Raw genomic sequence first — 15,288 nt, 5'->3', positions numbered from 1 at the left:
TTTAGCAGATCACGCTATTGCTGTGAACTCTAGCATCATCGAACATTACTTTGCATTCCATATGAATGGATTCACTCTGCACTTCTTCACAGTCACTGTTCATTGTACCTTCAGTATAAATAGAAATGACAGACAGAAGATAGATGCCTTGAAGCTGTCAGTGGTCACTAAGCGTCTACATAAATACAGTAGATTGACATTCATCAGAAATAGGATAAGTGTAATTCCTATGCTCACATTTTATGAGTCAGAAATAGGAGGGGGACAGAAAAGGGGATATGGAATGTATGTAGTCAGCTGCTGCACCATTTATTGTCTTTGCTGCAATAAAATCCATATTTTATGTGGTGTTAAATTAATGCAGCATATTGCAAGTCTAAATGAATGTCCCCAACAAGTAACTATTGAAGGCACTGTAAGTATGGGCAGAGGCAGTAGTCTGCAAATGTTTTCATAGCACCACAATAAAAAACCAACTATCTCTTTATCATTAAAAACAGGGAGTCTACAGGTACAGTCAGAGACAAGCATCATTTTAAAACTGACCTATCATCTTTTGCTTTCAAAAAGCAGATGTATTTCCTATAATTGTGGTCTTTCATTCCAGTAAAAGCTTTTATTATCCCAAACTGCACATCCATTACTTCTCAGCTCTTTGGAGATGAATTATTTTTTTTTCTTCTCATTTTTTCTCTGGAAAGATCTATTTTAAAAATAATCTACCCCTGTGATGCTCACAACTGTTATACTTCAATGCATATGTTCGGAGACTTTCTCCCTTCACACCATCCCCCTCTCTGTCTTTCTTAAAATGTAGCTACAAGAGCTTCTCTGTGGTGAATAACACTTGGCAAGAGTGTGCTCATTTTTTAGGTCTGGTATGGTGAAGATTTTTAATTAGTGGAACTTTCATGAAAACATTATGTCATTGACAGAGCTGCATGTTCATTTTTAGTTAAAATGAGGAGGGAAAAGGAAGAAGCAGTGTCTTAGAGAAATGGGTAGATGATAAGTTGCATAGATAATCGGTACCCCAGGGTAGTAAATGTGACACATATATATTCAGTGTGCAGTACAAGAGGATGTACTGGTTTATTTGTGCAGTCCCAATGATTGAAGAGTGAACAAATGTAAACATCCTGTGTATGTGGCTGATGGGGACATCAGTGCCAAACCATCTTCAGAGTAAAAAGATAGAGAAATGCTTCTTGATTTCACCTTTTTTTTTTCCTTCTTTTGGCTGTGTTGTTAAAGTCTGATCCACTGTCCGCTGGCTTCATATCAGATACTTTTTTTATTTCAAATATTTAGCTGTTAACAAATTGTCTTCCCTGGTGAATGCATAGGCTTTCCCTGACTCCAAAGAATAGAATTACATACAACATCCTTTGATATTGGAGGTGTTGGGGTGGTGGGGGTGGCAGGGAAATGGGAAACCAAAACCAAACCATGGGACAACGCACCTGCATATACATACATGAGTTTATTGGTTAATATACCTGGTGTCTGATTAATGCTCTAGGTGATGCTCCCTGATCTTTATAAAAACTAGTTCTTCGTTAATAAGTGTCTATGCAGACTTTGAATTTACTGCTTCACTGTTAGATTTTTAACCTACAACATTCTTTGTAGAAAAAAAAAAAGATTTTCTCTCTGGATAGATATACTAGATATAGAGTTAAGGTCCTGGCACCTTATTAAAGAAGCTCATATACTATGTAATATGAGAAAGATTTTTCTTTCTTTCTTTCTTTCTTTCTTTCTTTCTTTCTTTCTTTCTTTCTTTCTTTCTTTTTTTTTTCTTGTTAGGATTGTAATATTTGAAACTAGAAAGGTTAATTGCTAAATATGTGAATCCTGAATCACCCACAAGGTGAAGGTCTTGATTTTTACTTGATTTCCCATATCAACAAATACTGAAGGAGTAGTTCATAGATCTGGCAAATTTCTTGTCACATTGCTGTTTCCTGTGTCTCTTAACCTACTTTGCAGCAACTGATGGAGCTCCAAGCACTCCCAGAAAATGTCATTTTAATACCAAATATGTCCACTAAGCGGCAGCACAGGCACAGCATTGGCCCGAGGATGCTGATTCAGCAACAGAGTGAACCATAGTTTTGATAAGGGTCGTGATTCTTCCTGATGAACAGTAAGAAATTAACACAGATCAAAGATGTAAACTTCCGTGCCCCAGTCTATTCTGTGGCCTTTCAAAGCATTAGACGCCATGCATTCTTATGTGCACTCTGTAAATCACAGTGTAATACTACGGTCACAGTCAATGCCTATGAAACACCTAAGAGAAATGTAAATAGTATTTGTGCCAATTATAAGTAACTTAATTCAGATAGTTGATTTCTGAATTCAAGGCTATGTTTTGAAAACTCTGTTTTTGATTAATTCAAAATATTTTTCTGAATTACAGTTTCAGAAGAAAGCCAGTTTGCCAACCACATCATATTTAATAGTCATGTCTGAAGTAAACTAAAGTTTAAAACCAAGTAGCAAGAAAGATCACCTCTTTCTTATCATTTATACTCAGTAATGATAACCTTGAGCAAGCACTGCTTTAACTATAATCTCTAGTAACTGTTATGGAAATTTGAGAAAAGAAAGACAAATAAATACAATTATAAATGCATAGTTGAAAAGAATTAAAATACAAACTTTCTATACCTGAAATAAAAAGAAAAAAAATTCTGAAAAAAAGTCTCTTTTTAAAATATTCTTTTGATCTTTAAAGCATTTGGGTCATATGCACAGAGCAGTCTTCTAAAACAGAAGCAGTGCCTGTTTCTAAAATGACAATGTCAGCTCAGGGTCATCCAGTCTTCCTTTCTGACTCAATGGCAGACTCACCTCATCTAACATTTTACTGTGAGCACTTGAGCTCCCGCCACCAGGATTTTGTTGGCTTTCTTCCCTAGAAGATATGTAAAGCAGAAGGCCATGGTGTGCTGCCCAACCCTCCCTGTCACCACTCAATGCCACTAAACCTACGAAAACCAGACACATCACATTAAAGTGGTAAATTTCTGGGAATGCATTGCAGTGAAATATGAGCATCAATCTGTTAAATAATCTTGCAGGTTTAAACATTTTTTTTGGATGGGGATACAACTTTTCTTTATCTGTTTATTATCAATGCAACTTCTCAGAAGAAAACACATTTTGATTTATTTATTACTGTTAGGAGTGAAAGTGCTTTATTTTCACCCATTCCTTTATATTTCTGTTCTATTTCTTTGTTGCAGTGTGTGTGAGATGTACTATCCTCTCTCTGACTAAGAAAAAAATTTGTTAAGTTTTAATCATAATGGAAGAAGACTTTTAAAAAGAGAAACTGTGAGTTGAACATGAGTGGGTAAAATGAAATCACATCCCACATCATTTAGGATGTAGCTTTCCTTAGAAATAATGCCTGCTTGTGGGAGGGTGAAATGTCTTCTAATAACAATCCCTTGCAGCAAGAGATTCATATTCTTAAAGAGTTTGTCAGTAAGATTATAAAGCACTTTACTAAATCATGTGATTTCAATTTTCAGTCTTTTTATTTATTTATTTTTTAGAAAGCAGTCTTGATTATACAGCCTCTATATGCTGAGGCTGTATAAATTAAAGTTAAATGACATTTCAAGCTTCAGGACAGGATTCAGCAGTAGGCCAAAAGATATAATACAACATTGTCTCTCAACAGGAAATCCAGCATTAAATGGCGTGTCTAAGCCTTCAGAGCCCTGCTGATCCTCATAAATTTAGCGCAGCATTCTTCCCCTATCCTTTCTCTCTCTCTCTCCCTCCTTTGCTCCACCCTCTCTGCTTCCCTCCTTAGCCTTCCTTGTTCTTCATCAAATGATGATAATTACAAAATTCTTTGAAAAATTGTCCCTTTGCTTTTAAATACGTGAAATAGTATTTCTGCAACTCTTGTGAGCTCTGTGGCCAGTTTTCTAACATCAGCTTTATCACTTATTGGATTCCCTGTCTCATCCTTTGCACCACAGCATAAAGTACATGACAGTTCTGTTGATTAGAGCACGTCCTTTAAAATGAAAGCAATCCTGGCAACACCGAGACTTCTGAGGAGTTGAAACTGGTACCAATGCAGTTTGCTGTGAATTCAGTATTCATTAATGGAATGACTTCTGCAAATAATCAGAATCTAGACTGCATAGACATGAATTATTAGATTCAGTGCATCAGTTATTGATTGTGAAGCTGTGTTGATTTAGTACAAGAGAGAATACTGAAGTAGTTTGACAGAGCTCTGATTTTAAAAATAAATCAAACGTAAATTGCATCTTCCAGAGCGCAGTGTTCCATTAAACATGTTGATTCTTCTCTGCTGCAAGAAACAAATATACCAGTTTGTGAGAAAGAAATGGATAGGTAGACAGAGGATTTCTAGCCTCCCTGTTCAAATACAGAACTATCATTGCTCTTCAGGGCTCCAGTTGAAAACTTGGGAAAGAAATTGGAACAGTAATCAGGTTAAGCAGAATGTCTGACAAACTAAAATAATGAACAAGCTGAATGAAGTAAATATTTTAACTTGAACTATTGTGGTAATTCTTTACAGTGTTAGCCCAGTATGTATAAATACAGGAATCGAAGTTGAAATTTGATATAGCTATTTAAACAGTACAAAGGTAATCAGCATATTTGCATAGTTTAATAGTTTAAAATTCTGAGTACATTTTTGGGCATAACACTAACAGACTTTTCCTTAAAGTACTACTACATTAAAACTAATCAATTAGTTAATTAATTAATTAAGGTTTATGTTCTTGAGATAGTCTCAAGTAGCTCAGGCTGTCCTTCAACTCCTGATCCTCCTGTCTTCACCTCCCAAATGCTGGGGTTACAGTTATAAGCCACCACACCCAGCTTGAACATAAGCTTTTTTTAAAAAATATTTATTGTTTTTATTTTATGTGTATGAGTGTATTGCCTGCATGTATGTGAGTACACCCATGTTGTGAAATGCCTCAGAGGTCATAAAAGGGCTTCAGATTCCCCTGGAACTGGAGTTAAGGATGGTTTGTAGCAGCTATGTGGGTGCTAAGACTTGAACCCGGGTCTTCTGCAAGAGCAGTCAGTGTTCTTAACCACTGAGCCATCTCTCCAGCCCCTAACATAAACTTTTAAAATGCAATTATTTTTTTTCCCTATTCTTCCATTCCCAATAAAACCAAAGAAAAATAAACATTTCTCTCATTGGTTCTTGAATATTTTTAAAGCAATATATGATTCGAGGATTCTTGAATCAGCTTTCAAGTTTAAATGAAGTACTACAATATATCAAGATTAATTGAAATTTAAAAATAAACTTTAAATTAATAGTCTCGCATTTTGGGAGATTTGAAAATAATAAAACTCTGCCAAATTATATGTGTTTTGTGTTTCTGTCTAAATCACTTCCATATCAGTTTATTCATCGATTATACTACTTAAAATAAGTTCTTTAACAAATAAAACATTGAAATTTTACTACCATGAACTTATTTTATTTAAACTGATTCTTAATAACATTAAGAACATAAGTTAAAAACTTTTAAATCTAACAATGTGGCTTGTATTTGCTTTCTTGATGATATAAAGAAATCACAGGGGTAAAGTTAAATGTATGTAGCCATCTTTCACCAGGTAAAAATACAAAGTACACACTGATTAATCATTAATTTAGTTAAGTATAACTTTTCTCAGTCTTTATTTTTCTCCATTTCTATATAGAGTGTAATTTGAAGATTATTCCTGTCCTGTAGTTTTGAACCACATCAAGATTTGAGTAGTTTTTACAGGGAAAACCACCAATATGTAGATGTGCTTTGTCTGTATTTAGTTTCCTAAATTTAAACAAGTCTTTAACCATTGATAGAAATTTGTAGACCTGGATCCCACTGTGTAGCTGAGGATGACCTTGTACTTCTAATTTTCTTATCTCTACCCAAAGAATTTCTATCTTTTGTTAAATTATATTTTACATTCATTTACTGTGTGTGTGTTTTGTGTGTGTGTGTGTGTGCCATGGTGTGCACATTAGACAACTTGAGGGAGCATTTTCTCCCTTTCATTACTTGGGTCCTGGGAGATTAAACTCAGGTTGTCTGTCTTTGCCAAATGCTCAGATCTCCATAGCTCTGTGAGAAGGACATTGGCTCAACCATGACTTCAGTTATTTTAAAGAAAAAGTTGATTTTTGAATCTTAAACTCAAGCACCCGTTCTCTTCTTTTTCTTTGGGGGAGGGGCGATAGGGTGGAATTGGAACAGGCCTCCATTCATAGCTCTGGTTTCCTGGAATTCACTGTATGTATCATCTCGGCTTTGAACTAGTGGAGATTCCTCTGCCTCTGCCTTTTTCTTCCTTAACACTTGGATTACAGACACACACACCTTTCCCTGCTAGTTTTTCTTTTTCTTTTAACAGCTGAATAAGGATTTTTGAGTTTCTGTGCAAACCCTGTTGTAAAGAAGCGACCTTTACCTTTGTTCACATAAATCTGTTGGTATATATTCAGACAGAAATATGAGCATTCCACTTATTCTCCCCATCAAGAAACTTTTCTCTTCAAGTCATTATGTTCTATGTTGCCCTGATTTTTTAACAATAAGTAGCTAATGATACTATATTATCCTTAACTTTGCCAACTTGAAAAGATATACAAATTCTTGAGAACAGACACAACAAACACACATAAAGATAGTGTTGATATCACATGCAGATGTTCATAGACAGATAGGTAGATGATAAATATAGATAGATGATAGATATTACTAAGTACTTAGATGTCTGTTATATAATATGCATATATTATAAAGATAAATTTGTATTTAATTTTTATCTTGGAGTTATCCTCTATCATGGAGTTGAAATCTGAAATCTGACCCACTAGACATATCAAGTTATAGAAATGGCACCAGAATATTGAATTAGAATGCAAACATGATTTCACCTCACTTCAAAGATAGATGCTCACTCTACCCTTTTTCTAGGTATGTTAAAGAGGAAAATCATATGAATGAGGCAACCCTTCTCCACTACATATAAACCCCTGTCCCTCTAAAATATTTTATAGACATTTTGTCTTTCTAATTGTACTGGGAGGCTCAGTAGTATGGTAATGGAGATGTGCCAAACACTGGTTTAACTACCTTTTGATTTTTAGGCTCTCTTGTATTGTTGTATGTGCTATAGACTTATTCGTTTGCATTTCTATTACAAATCAAGTGTGTCCTAGGTGTCAAAATAACATGTTCAGTTTTTCATATGTCCTTTAACATTTCATTCATTTTGGTGGCAGGACTGTGAGCCACTTCCTTTTGTGTCATAGCTAGAGATTGAATGACGACTTCAGTACATTCTTTTCTGCCTTAAAAAGAATGTGAAATATTAATAAGTGCTTTATGACTGAAGTACCAGTAACTTTCTTCTAAATGTGCAGTGTTCATGAGACAGCAGTAAAATTAGATAACAAGACATTAATGAACAGTCCTTTGTTCCTCTATCTAACTCAGGTGTCCTTGTAAAGTGACCATTGACTCCTCCTCTCCCCCACCTCCTCCTCACACTCCATAACCTCCTTCCCTTCTTCTTCCTCCCCCTCTCCTTCCCCTTTCCTTCTCTTGCTTTTCCTCCTCCTCCTCCTCTTCATTCTCCTCCATTTCCTCTTTCTCCTCCTCTCCCTCCTTCTCTTTCTCCTCCTCCCCCTTCTTCTCTTTCTCCCCTTCTTCCTCTACCTTTTCCTCTTCTTCCAAGTCAAGGTCTGTCTACATATCCTGGGCTGAACTGAGTCTTAGGATCCTCCTACCTCAGCCTTCTGCAAACATGAGATTACAAGTGTGTACCATTATTATGTGACACTATTCCTGAGGAGACTTGCAAAAATGTCTGTTCACCCAAGAGAAGGAAACTATGAGACAGCAAAGGTAAGGATACCACCAGAACCTATGTTGGTGAACCACTGAGTTTTGCTGTGGTTACTTACAAGAGTGTGGGTGAGGAGTTACTTACACAAGCAGTAATGAGTTAGAGATGGCTGGGTGGTCTCTGCCTCTTCCAGGTAGACTGGCTAATTTCTGCCTCTTCTAGGTTGTTCAGTTGATCTGAGCCTCTTATGAGCAGCTCAGCTTATTTGTCTGTCTTCTAGGCAGCTGTGCTTGGCAGTGTCTCTCAACAATCCTAATGGTTGTGTACTTGAGGATGGAGATGTCTAGTGCATATGGTCTGTTTCAAGAACTTTCTGAAGCCTTTCAGTTGTTTGCTTCCTGAGATTAAGGTATTTCACCTTTCTTTAGAGCATCTTGCTTCTTTTTTAAAATGGAATATTTGTGATTTTCATACAATATAGTTTGATGGTATTTAGACCTCCTTTCCTCTCCATACCTCTACTCCCACTGCCCCCACTTAATTTAATGAACTTTCTTATATACATAATATGACCTATAGAGTCTTATTTGTGTCTCCAAATGAACTTCATTGTGGGTCCATCCACTGGGCCCACCAAGAGTCCCATCCCTGTAAGACAAAAATCTCAGCATAGATACAGAAATGTAAGAAATTCCAGAAGATCGTCTTGCTTCTTAATGAGGTTCCCTTCAAAACAGAAATGTGCTACATGGAACAACCATATCCAATAAGTTTTTCATGTTGATTGTCAATCACACATATGAAAGAATCACTTAACATTTCATTCATTCATTTATTCATTCATTCATTCATTCACTAAGTAGTCTTTAACTTCCTACTAATGTCAGATCGATTTGAGTAGTTATATAAAAGCCTGGAAGGAATGAGCAAAATGAACAATTAAACTAAAACATGCTATGGTAGGGGACAGGATTAATTATTATAGTACATACTATATCGTAGTCCACTTTTGATAGGTGTAGGACATATAAGTACTATTACTTTTGAAATGCATCATATTAGGCTATGACTTCATCTCCATTAAAGTTTACTATTGTATTAAAAGCTACATCACAGCTTACCACAAAATGTCAGAATGTTTTAGCTGTTTTGTTCAAGATGACAATTTTGTATTGACTCAGATGCCTTTGAATTTGTGCTTCAGCAGGACCAGCCTCTCTGTTGGTGATCTGTGCTGCGGCACTTCCGATGTGTGGTAGGCAGTTTTCACGTTGCAGACAGAACACACTACAGAATAAAATAAGGGTACCATGCTGAAACTAAGGGCCCATCCGAGAGAAGTGAACAGCAAACGGATGTATTTGAAGACAAAGCATAGTCCAAAGTTCCATTGCTAAAAATTGTTAAGGAGTTCTCAGACCCCCAAATGATAAAAATCTGCAGTTAGTCACTGTGAAAAGGTCTCTCATAGAAAGGTTGTAGACATCATTTTTAATAAAGAGACTACACAGTGTAAAAATTGCAGATTAGTAACAATGAGATTCTCATCATTAGAAAATGTAATTCCCTTAACCTAAGTACTCTCATACTGACCATTAATGGATAAAGCATGGACCATGGCACCAGACTGTCTGAATTAAAATTCTAACTGTTCTACTTATCATATATTTAATATTTAATATCACTAGGAATTTTTCACCTGTTAAATGGGGTTAATAAGTGTACTTTCATAATATGGCAGTTTTCATGATTAATAGAAGCAATTACTAGTAAGTCTAAAATTGTAGCAAATACTACCAACCACACAGTCCACATCCTTGGACTAACTTGCTGTTGTTAAATAGTATTGTTGCAAGTCAGATGTGGTAGCACATGCTTTTAGTCTCAGTGCTCAGGAGGCAGAGACAGGTGGATCTCTATGAGTTCAAGGCCAGTCTGGTCTACATAGTGAATTTCAGGCCAGCTGGGGCTACAGGGAAACTCTGTCTCAAAAATACCAAAAACAAAACAAAACAAAACAAAACAAAACAAAAACCCAGAAAACAAAACCCACCTAGTATTGCTGCTAGTACAGTTACTCAATATAAATTCATTGATAACATTGAGCATATGTTATTTTCAATGTAGCACAACATCTTGGGCTAATACTTGAAATTTTTTAATATTTTAACTTGCATCATGCAATAATAATTTTGTACCTGAATTGAATTAAGGAGATAGTCTTTGTGATTTAAGTTTAATATTGGTATTAATTCTACAACTAACAACATTCTTCATTGTATTTTTTCCTGGGAAATAGGAGTTTGAATGACAATATTTCCAAGTATGTAAATTTGTCTATTATAATTAGAAAGGCCTCATATAGTTTATTATTGTAACTGGAAAGGTCTTCATATCTAAGATATAAATACCTTCATTCTCCAATGATTGCAAAAATGTCAGCACATAAAGAGTTGAATGAAACCAGAAAACTTAAATTGCATTGTCACATGTCCATTGCATGAACCAGGGAATTAATGGATATGAATTTTGAAAAAGTTAAGAAGGAACTGAAACAGGAATGGAGGCAGGAGAAAGCATTAGAAAGAAGGCCTGGCATGGCTGTGCATTCCACAAGCCACATAAACTCAGTCATGTGAAACACGAGCCATTTCTGTACTGCAGTAATGGTTCCTTTCACAGATTCTCCTTCTTGAGGTCAGAGTAATGAGAATTAGAAAGAGTGATGAACAGAAGCAGTGCATTACAGGTTTTAATACCTATAAGTCTCAAGAATAATTCTGCAGACTGTATTACAAGTTGAAAGGTCAGTTGGCTGCTGATTTTCCAGACTAGGTTTTTGAACTGTCTAATGAAGACATAGAACCAGTAGCAAAACATGAAAAATTAACAGCTTTTAATCAAATAATTCATTCTTTCCACTTTTCATGTTCAAGGAGGTCTGAAGATCAGTGTAATACTCCTCTTGCTAGCTTTGTGCTTCCTTTCCATAAACTCATGTGGTAAATTAAAATGAATTATAACTTTGCTTTTGACATTTCATTTTCAAAACCAGAATCATATCACTTTTGTCTTTCGATCTTAATTAAATCTTAGGAAAAATTCATCCATTTATCATAGAAACACATAATTGAACAGGTGGCCTCACACCTATAACCCTCCAATGGCTGAGGCAGATGGATTATCAGAGGTTCAATGCTAGCCTGCTTGGCATAGTAAGTTGCAAAGGAGCCTAGAAGATAGTGTGAGACCCTATTTCAAAACAAAGAAACAAAGCCAGAAAGCAAACCAACAACTACTCCTTCTAGAATTAAAGGTCATAGTATCCTTTACCAATTTGTGAATGTAAAGAAATCTTAGCAGACACCACCCCACAAGCTGAAGAAATAACTTAGAGAATACAGTACCGATGATTCTCCGTTTTTGCCATGGCTTTATATTTTCATTTACTATCTAATCCTGTATTACCTATTTAATCAGTTTCCATCTGTTTTATCATCCTTCATCCTTCGCCTATTCAGTAACATTTCACCTACAACTTCACTGTAACATTTGCCTGATTCAGCGTTATAGCTGAGTAATTAAGAAGGGTAATTCAAAATACTACATACATTCATTGTGCTAGTGTGCTTCATTATCTAAGTATACTTCATTAATAGGCCTCTCAAGGACTAAAGAATTAAACATGTTTGCTCATTAGTTGTCAAATTCTTTAATCATAAGAGAGGCAAAGTTCATTAGCTTGCATACATTTTCCTTTCATCCAATGGGGAAGAAGTGAGAATAATATTGGGAAATATTAGTTAAACTCTAAATAAGTATTAAAACTCTAAATAAACAAATATAATTACATTACTAATTATGCAGACTAATGAAAAAAATTCCTTGCAAAATCCTTCACACTTTGCAAAGCTTTTCACCATTTGATGTATTGTTTGAATGTATGCAGTTTTAAAACAACATAGATTAGACATCAAATTATCAGAGGGTTGAGATGAATTCATATTTCTGAAGTATTGGCCTATTTTTGAGGTAAATTGCTGCTAATATTTATGGCAAATTTCTACTCACATGCCCAGAATGACACATTTTGGTGTTTGGAGCCACCTAGTGGCCATATCATTATAAGTAAGACTCATCTGTGTTTTAAAAATGTTTTTCAAGTTAACATTCCTTGAAAAAAGTTCTGAAACAGATTTGAATTATCATTAAGGACTATAAAAAGACATTAAATATGGGTTATATATGAAGACAACCTAATTTAATGTATTTTATGAGTTATAACTAATGTTTTATTTTTTGTTGCAACAAAATTTTGAAATTGAAAGATAGTCTTACTCTGCAGCAATGATTAAACTCAAAAGTTCTCTTAAACATTTAACTTTTTCAAGATCTCCAGCACTTGCTGGTATGCAACACAAAAATCAGGGCTGCATTGTGACTGTTTCTGAATTTTGTAAATCTTCAGAGCAAAGACCAAAGGCCATTAAATTATTGTGAGTAAATGTGGTTTTAACTGGCTCATTGTCAGGTCTGAGAGAGATATTAGTGTAGTTCATTTTTCAGCAAATGCTAAAACAATTTTTATTACTGAAATATACATGTTTACTAAATATTAAATTTCGTTTATTATAATTTTCAAGAGAATGGGGCTCTTTCTTATCTTGTGATTTCTACAAGGAAGTGGTTTAGAGTAATACAGTTTCACCCTAAGAACTGAAAAACAGTGATGACCAGAAAGTTAAATATAGAAGTCATTGATTGTTTTTATAGTCTTACCTCTCATGATTTACCTTATTATTTGAGCATAAAAATGAAGACATTTATAAAAATCAATTTTCTTTGTTCATATCCCATTGCAGTAAATGAACATCAAATCTTCCCTATAATTTTATGAATCTATACACATTTACCTTATATCCTGATTACTATTTTCAGTGTCATCAAAAGTTGAGTAAAACTTCAATTCTAAGATGGGCATTGAATAACTCAGTCTCAGTTACAGACAACCACTCTGTGGCTTCTTTGCAAGGCTGGAATTGTTCAGTTTTATTAACAGAAGAGCACTCCATGGGAACCAGAGACAGACATACAAAATTCTAAATACATCTTGCGAACATACTCTCACGGTTATGTGTTAAAGCCATGCATTTTTCATTTCTATCTGAAAGCTATTTTCTCATTCTGCTGTGAGCATTCCAGAGTGCCCTGAATGTAAAACAAGTGGTCAGAGCCTATCATTTCTCATGCTCAACCCACCTGACAGACTGAAAACACTGATTACTTTGTTCCCATTAAACTACAATCTATCTGTCAACAAAACTGCGTCTATTCTAGAAGATGTTTCTATTGATTTGCTTTTACTTGCAAAAGACTGCTTGTCTTTTCCTAGCTAATGGTTCATACCAGGTATTATTTCAAGTGAATTTGTATTTACCTGAACCCCCAAGACAAAATAGAAACAAGATACTGTATTTAAGAATTTAGAAGTGCTCAAAATTCAGGTGTTAACATTTGATTATGTTGGAGTAAAAATTTGATAATCATAAATACAGAAAGAGAAATTCGCAAGTAAATGCCTCCGTGAGTGATGTAAAAACATGAAACCACTCAAAGTAGCAAGTCGGAATTTCTGCTCCAAATTTTCTTCTCTAAAATATACCATAAATGTGTTTATTTGAGATAATTATCCTCAAGGATAAGGGGAATTTTCCTATTCAGTTGTGTCTGAGAGCGTGTTTAACTGTTTACCATTCTCAGTGGCTTGTACCTAAAATGCATTGATTCTTAACTTCCTTCTTTTTCAAGTATAATTCTTTGGCACAGCATTTTAGTTTTGTCTCTATTAGAAAAAAAAATGATACACTTTCCTTTAGATTCTAAGTCTATGTTAATGAAGAGGTTCTTCATTATGCTTCACTTTATAATTCAACTAGATTTAAAGTTGCCACTATATATTATATAATCTACTAGGAATTAAGGTTCTGGATACAGGGACAATATAATTCCTTCTTGATTCAGATCAAAATAGAGGAAAGAATAGTGTTCGATGATAAATACATTCTAAGCTGTGCAAGGCTTTGCTTATGATATGAATGAAACCTAAGGGGAATGTAGAAAAGGTAACTTGGTTATTGAATCACAGGGGAGTAGAAGAAAAACTGAAGAGAGAAAAGGTCATTTTCTGGACACTGAGAGGAAACAGGACAAAAAACATGGCTTTCTGTATATCCAGAGAAGTCCTGGCTGACCTCTTTCTCACTCTAAGCTTTCCTAAAATATGCTGAGAAGACTTACTCAAATAGTCTGACTTCAAATCGTTTCCTATATTCTCTAGGAGATAATGAAAATAGAGAACATAATACAATCTGAAAATTTCATAGACGAGCAGAGCATAGGGAATTAGGAGAGTTAAAGAATATAGTTCCCAGTGCTGGGAACTACAGATGTTCCCTGTCAGATGGGGCAAGGTCAGCTCTTCAGCCTGGGAGGATGCTTCTGTCACTGACTAGCTCCACACTTTGAGAGTCATCCCAATAGAGCAGTAAACTCTTCACACTGTAGCATCAGATCACTTAGGCCTTTGACATAGCCACCAATTAGGAAGCTTAGAAATCTTGGCAAGGATATTCAATTTAGCTAAACCTCAGTTTCATCATCTATGACAAGGGCAAATAATGTTGTCACAACCTAACATACTGCAGGTAATACATGAAACTCTCCTACCGAAAGCCCTTAAAAGGAGGGTTTGCAATTGTAAATGTCAATTCCTTTGCATAATCTGATCTAATTCTTCTCCATAGGCTATGTAGCCCTCTTGTAACTTTCCTCAGAATATCGACAGGACAGATAGATGAACCTTTAGTTCTTAAGGAACAGACCTTTTTTTCTTTATAATTGTACTTTATTTAAATCTTTCCAGTTTGCTCATTTTGGGCACTCTGGCCCTAGACTGCTTTCTAAAACTCATACTTAATTCAAGTAGACCTCAACATTATTTTCTCCTTAAGATGTTCCTTGAGCTCTCTAACTCAAATAGTTTTCTAGCTTAGAAAATTCATAGCTGTTTATCCTTACCTCTCGTGCTGTGAGTCATCATGTGCCTTTTCCTTTTCTTTCTTTCTTTCTTTTTTATTTTTGATATGGAGCTTATTCTTTTTAAATGTTATTTCTCTCGTAGAAACAGGATCATTCTGGTTTTTATGACTCTAACATTTAGCTCACTCTGTCCACATATGACCAAATATATGATAAGGAAATATGTGCATCATGTGGGTAGAACATATATAATATGTGCATCATGTGGGTAGAACATATATTGTAGTTTTACATTTGACAGTTAATACACAGTAATTGAGGGATTGAAAGTTTAAATGACTCAAGAAAGGCTAAAAGGATATATTTATTTTTCTTACTATT

General features: G+C 35.0%; 1 protein-coding gene across 3 annotated transcripts in view; it reads left to right on the top strand.

Annotated features, from left to right (window-relative positions):
* Window positions 1-15,288, top strand: part of Cdh10 (cadherin 10) — a 210,715-nt gene that overhangs the window by 750 nt on the left and 194,677 nt on the right. The window lies entirely within an intron of this gene.

Source organism: Nannospalax galili, unplaced genomic scaffold, assembly GCF_000622305.1.
Source record: "Nannospalax galili isolate Female #2095 unplaced genomic scaffold, S.galili_v1.0 scaffold600, whole genome shotgun sequence".
Classification (NCBI taxonomy): Eukaryota; Metazoa; Chordata; class Mammalia; order Rodentia; family Spalacidae; genus Nannospalax; species Nannospalax galili.
This window is presented reverse-complemented; position numbering and strand designations above follow the sequence as displayed.